The sequence below is a fragment of the Taudactylus pleione genome, unplaced genomic scaffold (assembly GCF_031769625.1).
Source record: "Taudactylus pleione unplaced genomic scaffold, aTauple2 ptg000007l, whole genome shotgun sequence".
Lineage (NCBI taxonomy): Eukaryota > Metazoa > Chordata > Amphibia > Anura > Myobatrachidae > Taudactylus > Taudactylus pleione.
In genome coordinates, this window is record NW_028284410.1 from 29792601 (window position 1) to 29800274 (window position 7674).

The window sequence follows — 7674 nt, forward strand, 5'->3', positions numbered from 1 at the left end:
TGTCAAATTGTATGTTTCTATATAAGAAGATGCTGAAGGGGAGTGGATGATCATGCCCACTTGCAGCAGCACCTATTGAGCTCTAGTGCTCATTTCTCAATGAGCAGGCTCTGGTGACAGGAGGCAGGGGCGTATCTATAATGGGTGCAGTATGTGTGGGGAACACGGGCCCCAGGGTCCAGGGGGGCCCCGCACCGCACACCCTGCACCCATATTATTTTAAACTCACCTTTCCGTGGTCCCGCGTCGGGTGTCAGCTCTGTTCAGAACACCGGAAAATGTCCGCCCTGGCCATTTCTCCAGCGTTCTGCACATGCGCAGTAGACTCCGGGCACAATCTAGTGCCTGGAGTCTATTAATGTTCCAGTGGCTGGCCAGCCACGTCAGTCGGATGCCGGCCACCGGGGCGAGAGGAGGGGGCCCTGCACGGGGAGTGCACATGGCTCCCTCCTTTCTTAAGATGCCCCTGACAGGAGGTTAGAGTCAAATGACTGCTACAGCAATGACACTGACTGAAAATTAAATTGAAGTTTAATTTAAAATGAAAGCACAAAGTTTGCCCAATATGGCCTTAATTTCATTACATTTTGAGCTTGGTTGATAATGGGGTTTTTTTACGTAAAGGTAATATACTATTATTACAGATTGGCTGTGGCCTCCCCTGCACTCTGGGGCGGCTTGTCTCACATCAATGCAGCCTAATCACAGCACCTGCCAGCCCTAGAGGCTTCACCGAAGGCAATCGCAGTGAGCTATCTCCACATTATCTTGCCTTCCAATGTCTCACCACTGAGTGTCAAGCAATAAGCTACTACTCTCTAAACTAATGAGATGCACTCCAGAACCACAGTTTTAGAGCTCCTTTGAACTCCAAAATCATATGTGACCAATACAACTCACCCAGGCAGCTCAGCGCCACAGGCATAACTAGGGTCAATGGCGCCCAGGGCAAATAAAAATATTGTGCCCCTTGAAAACAATGTCTTGTGTTGGTCCCCCTTGGATTTCTGTACAGCGCCCCCTTGTCTGTACTTTCCTTATAGTGACCCCCTCCTTGTCTATATTTTCCTTATAGTAACCCCTTTTTCTGTATTTTCTTAATTGTGATCCCCCATTTTCTGTATTTTCATTATAGTGACACCCCCTTGTCTGTTGATTCTCTATAGTGCCACCCTTGTCTGTATATTCCCTAAAGTGACTCCCCATTTCTGTATATTCCCTATAGTGACCCTCTTTGTCTGTATTTTCCCTATAGTTACCCCCTTGTCTGTATATTCCCTATATTGACCCCCTGATCTGTACTTGCTCTATAGTGACCCTCTTTGTCTGTATTTTCCCTATAGTAACCCACTTTGTCTGTATTTTCCCTATAGCGACCCCTTGTCTGTATTTTCCTTATAGTGATGCCCCTTGTCTGTATTTTCCCTTTAATGATGCCCTGTGTCTGTATATTCCCTATAGTGACCCCCCTTGTCTGTATTTTCCTTATAGTGATTCCCCTTGTCTGTATTTTCCTTATAATGATGCCCCTTGTCTGTATTTTCCTTATAGTGATGCCCCTTGTCTGTATTTTCATTATAATGATGCCCCTTGTCTGTATATTCCCTATAGTGACCCCCAGTGTCTGTATTTTCCCTATAGTGATGCCCCGTGTCTGTATATTACCTATAGTGACTCCCCGTGTCTTTAATTACCTTATTGTTGTGCCCCTTGTCTGTATTTTCCATATAGTGACCTCGTGTCTGTATTTTCCCTATAGTGATGCCCCATGTCTGTATATTTCCTATAGTGACCCCTCTTGTCTGTATATTTTCTATAGTGACCCCCCGTGTCTGTATTTTCCCTATAGTGATGCCCCTTGTCTGTATATTTCCTATAGTGACCCCTCTTGTCTGTATATTTTCTATAATGACCCCCCGTGTCTGTATTTTCCCTATAGTGATGCCCCTTGTCTGTATTTTCCCTATAGTAACCATCGTGTCTGTATTTTCCCTATAGTGATGCACCATGTCTGTATATTTCCTATAGCGACCCTTCTTGTCTGTATTTTCCCTATAGTGATGCCCCTTGTCTATATATTTCCTATAGTGACACCCCGTGTCTGTATTTTCCCTATAGTGATGTCCCTTGTCTGTATATTCCCTATAGTGACCCCCCTTATTTGTTTTTTCCTTATAGTAACCCCTCTTGTCTGTACTTTCCCTTTAGTGACCCCCCTTGTCTGTATTATGTTACTGAGTTTCTCAAACACACCCTCCCTCCTCCTTAATGTCACTTATTGTGCGAATCACCCCTGCTCCCTCCATCCTAGATCTGTATGGTCTTTAAGATGCTAATCATCACCCCCCTCTCCCCCAGTCTGTAATTACCAACTCCCCCTCCTCTTCCTGTTTGTCCCCTACAGGGCTCCCTTTTCCCTAGTCAGATTCAGGGGTTTATTTATCAAGTAGTGAAAAACTTAGAGGAATGGACCAGTGGAGAAACCAATCAGCTTTGAAGTAGCATTTATCAAGTACAGTCTATAAAATAATAGATAGGAGCTGATTGGTTGCCATGGTCAACTTCTCTACTGGTCCACTTGTCTAAGTTTTTCACTGCTTGATAAATAAACCCTTCAGTTACTGCTTCCCGGCTCCCCCTGTAGTTTATTTACCAAAGAAGAAGGGCCTCCTTCATTCCTGCCATCCCAGTCTAATGGCTCCTCAGGTACTCTCTGACAGGCAGCGTCAGTCATCAACACTTCCTGTGCGCGATACTGCTGGGGGGTGAGTCATGAGTGCAGCTGCTGCAGTGACAGTATGATCACATGACTGCTCTGCTGAATGTCAGTGAAGACACTGTACTCCACCTGTGGTAACCTTGACTTTATGTGGTAAGTAAAGAGTTTACCTTGTGTGTTAAAGGACTTGTTCTATGTTCTGTTTTTCTCTGGTGGGCCAGGACGTCACTTCCCTGAGTGCCGAATTCTTCAATTGCCCAATGAGTATCTCGACCTGCTGCTGATCACTTAGCGGGTACAAACGGAACATAGAGGTCATCTTCCTTTAAAACTCGGTGAGAGTGCTTCCTTCTGTGCCATGGTCCTCACCAGAATACGTGGGGAGCGTGATAGGATTGATCTGTGCCACAGGTGGGTTGATTGGTGCTCCTGCGCCAGCAGGCGGTACTGCCTGAGCTGGTGGATCGGTCGACATGGCTCTTCTATATTTCCAACCTTCTCACTTTGGACTCCGTTAATCCTGTTCGGGGACGCCAGTTGTGGTAACCTTGACTTTATGTGGTAAGTAAAGAATTTACCTTGTGTGTTGTGGTTCAATCTTCACTCGATTTACAGAGAGGTGAGAGTAATGGAAGCACATGAAGGGGTGACGAGGCAGCTTGTGGTTTTTATTTTGTGAACACAGGTTTATTAGAGAGTCGGCAGGGCACTTGCATAAATAACACTCCGCATTCAATGAGGCAGCCTTCGTATTGCATCAGTGGGAAAAACATCAATAATGAGATTACACATAAAAACAATGGCATTTGCACGGCACCATATGGATTGGTGTAATAATACTTCGGCAGTATGACCATACAATGTAAGACAACTTTTACGTTACTATTCACAGTTAAATTCAGTATTGAGCATACATTCTTATCTCAAACGGTTGCACACTACAAGAAAACAATTCAGCAATGATGACAGTACTAAACTGACTAACAATTTCAATGTCCAGATGACCTTAAACACAAAACACTGTATTCCTACCCGTCTTCGCTGCTGCAGCTGGTGGAGCTCTTATAGATCAGTTTAAGTTGACCATGGTACTAGTCCCACTTAGTGTAGCGTTTGTTAGTATTAAATCTGGGAGGGAAGAATCGCCAATGTGTATATGGAAGTCCTGTACACAGTACAGCAATTCAGTCACTGAATGTTAATTCCACTTTTCTCTCTATAGGCACATTCAATTCTCAGCCAATCAGAAGGTTATTCAATATTCCTAGACAACTGTTACTGTAAAGTGTCCCGCAGTTCTATCCCAGGTTGATGGGCTATATTATCTCCTTTAAGTAGTGTATTCCAGCTTTCAAGTATCAAAGAATCACTGTGCTGTGAAATAGGACAGTCTTGGTGTGATCCGGAAAACATGCAGGGTAAATAGTGGTGAGCTTGGTCAGTGAAGCAGATAACTCCTATGTAATGAAAGTGAAAGTAACACTGAGGTTCTGCTATTTGCAGCAAGGTATGAGAAAGTCCACTAATACTGAGTGTCAGTGCAGCTCTGCCTGTGGTACAATCAGTCTTCCACTCACCACTCCTGTAGTTACCTCTGTTGCAAGGCTATGTAACTTTTCCACTGCTGGAGCTGTATGTCTATACTGCAGTTGATCGGTGGCCATCTTGTGGTTGGCAGCATGGCAACTCAAAGCAAGTGTTGTTGTTGGCCTGCGGCCATCTTGTGGTTGGCAGAAAAAGTTATAAATCGCAATAGGACAGCGCCTTCTCTTATAAGTAGTATAACTGAAATGAGGGTGCTTTGAAGTTACCCTATGATGGCTGCTGCTGTGGTATGGGGAAGGGAGGATGATTACCCTGTACTGCGTGTTGCCACTGTGGCTGTGTACCTCCACGAGCGGCTCTTGCTGCTGCGCCGGATGCCTTAATGGTGTACTGCTCTTGGTCCCAACTTCCCACTGCTGTGGCTCACCTGACCCGGTCTATCTTCCGCGGGTCCCCAGCGTCCATGCTCCCGGCTCGCTGCTCCACACTACACTAGAGCTTTGCAGCTTGGCGGTCTCTGCCCGCTGTCCTTGCGCTGCACGCCACACTTCTCCTCAGCTCCTGGCACGCCCTCTATAATTGACCCTCTTCTTCGCGGGCACCTGACCACACCCACCACTTGAGAGACAGGACAGGCTCATCCAATCAGCACCAGCTGTCCCCTTGCTTCACACGTGCTGGGGAGATATGTATTAACTCCTTCCTTGCCCAAGGTGGTAATAACCCCTCACAGTCCTAGGGGTGTCCGTTTCATGGGTGTCACATCCCTCCATACTGAAATGATGCGTGTCCTCACGCTTGGTCCAATAATAAAGGGAAACAGAAAAAAGGATAATTCCCAAATAACAGACAGAGTATTGGCATCTGCAAGTCACAAATCCTGGGCATCAATGAACATAGGATGAATAGATCATGACCCTGACTACGCCTAACCATTAACTATCACACTAGCACAAATGTACATATAAATACAACATATCAATGTCAAACAGATTAGTGCAATCAGGAAAATATAAACAGTAATAAAGGTGCCTCTACTGACCTCTCTATTGTCTGTAACATGTGGGCAGTATTTCTTGGGTGCTCCTGGTCGAGCGTCTCACCTCACCAATTTCAGGGACGTCTGCAATGACTTCCTCAACCACAGGCGGATACCTCATTTCTGGGGTCGGGGAACCGGCCACGACAGGCCAATACATACTCAGGACAAGACTCAATGGGTCATTTAGTATCGACAACTGGTCTCGGGCTGGGTGTGATGGTGGAGAATCATGTAGTAATTCTGGAGCTCTGTGTTGGTTAGGGCACAATTTGAGTTGATCCCGGTGTACAACTTTCGGTTGACCACCTTCTACCTTATCAATCTGGTACACGGCTATTTCAGCGTTGGGTATGCCGGTAACTACATATGGATCAGGCTCCCATTGGGAATCCAATTTGCTGTGCCGCCGATTATTTCGCCTTAGCACGACATCTTCTACGGTTAATGGTCTGGCATGTGCGGTCACATCGTATCGATCCTTTTGTCGATCATGGATAGCATCCATGCGTTGGTCCACAAGAGCTCTAGCAGTCTGTAATCTACGCTGGTGTTCTACGACCCAATCCCCTTGGAAGCAAGAATCTGTGGCATCATCCGAGGCCAGGCCTAAGTGAACGTCAGCGGGTAGTTTCCCAGATCGTCCGAAAAGCAGATAATATGGCGTGTATCCTGTGGAGCTGTGCACAGTGTTGTTGTAGACAAAGATCAGTTCTGCTAGCAGAGTGGGACACTCACGTCTTTGTGGAAGGGGTACAGCTCGGAGTAAATTTATCACAGTTTGGTTCATCCTTTCGCAGGCACCGTTGCCCTGAGGATGGTATGCTGTAGTGCGTAATTTCATATGCCCATACAACTGGCATAGTTCTTGGAAGAGTAGGGCTTCAAACGCAGGCCCCTGATCCATCATAATACTAGCAGGGTACCCGTAGGGCCATACAAATGCTCACCAGACGATTTCTGCTGTCGTCTTTGCCGTGAGATCCCGGACTGGCAGTACAACGGCAAACTTGGTGTAATGGTCAATTATGGTTACAGCATATTGATATCCATTGCTACTTGGTTCTAGCTTCACATGGTCGATAGTTATGAGTTCCAGTGGTTGTCGGGTAACAATGGGGTGCAGCGGTGCTTTCTCTTCTGATGGAGCCGGTCTACGTGCTGTGCATATGTCGCAAGATTTGCACCAGTCTTCCACATCTTGACGCATATTCCCCCAGTAAAATCTTCGACGTAGGGTCGCCTCGGTCTTTTGACAGCCGAAATGGCCAGAGTGATCATGATAGGCCCGTAGGATAAGATCGATTTTCGCAGGGGGCACCACCAGCTGCTCAATCAACAGATGTGTCTTTGGATCTGTGCTCTGTCGTAGCAATAGGCCTCTTCGCAACGTCAAACGGTCCTTTTGCCGCCACAATTGGATTAGGTCCGGGGTTGCAGCTTGTCTCTGAATTCGGGTCAACCCCTGACGATAGGCCAGCAACTGTTTCACCCTTTTTAAGGTTGGGCTTGCATCCTGCCAATCTCCTTTCATCTCCACGCCCTGAACTTCATGCACTCTCGCGGGGATGGGAACCATAGCATTCTGTTCCAGTGCTCTTCTTTTCAGACTGAAGTTGGGAGTTTCAATCTGCTCCCACCTGTCTATTCCTTCCAATTCACTTTCGCCCGTCTGTAGCCGGGAGAGTGCATCGGCATTCGCGTTACTTCGCCCACTTCTGTATACTACTTTGAACTGGTAGTTGGCCAGTCTGGAGGACCACCTTTGTTCCAAAGCTCCTAGAGGGGTAGTGGCTTGATGAGCCAGTGGGTTACAGTCCGTATAAGCTACAAACGGTGTTGCTGCTAGATAGTCTCTGAATTTTTCTGTCACTGCCCACACCAAGGCAAGAAACTCGAGTTTGTAAGCTCTGTAATTGGCGTCGTTCCATTCGGTGGGACGAGACTGCGACTAGCATAAGCGATCACACGCTCTTGATTTTCCTGAACTTGGGCAAGTACAGCTCCCAACCCTTGCTTGCTGGCATCCGTGTACAGCCGGAACGGGTGGTTGTAATCTGGGTAGGCCAGCACAGGGGCCTCTGTCAGGACTTTCTTCAGAAGGTTGAAGGCTGTCTGTCGTTCAGTCGTCCACTCAATGGGAATTCGTTTGTTATACTTATCCTTAGAGATCTCTCGTAGAATTTGTAATAGAGGGGCGGCGACTTTGGCAAAGTCCTTCACAAACCGTCAATAATATCCTACAAATCCAAGGAACCGTCGGACATCTTTGACTGTCAGCGGGATGGGCCATTCCAATACCGCTTTCACCTTTTCGGGGTCCGGGGTCACACCCTCAGGGCTTACAATGTGACCTAAGTACTGAACTCGG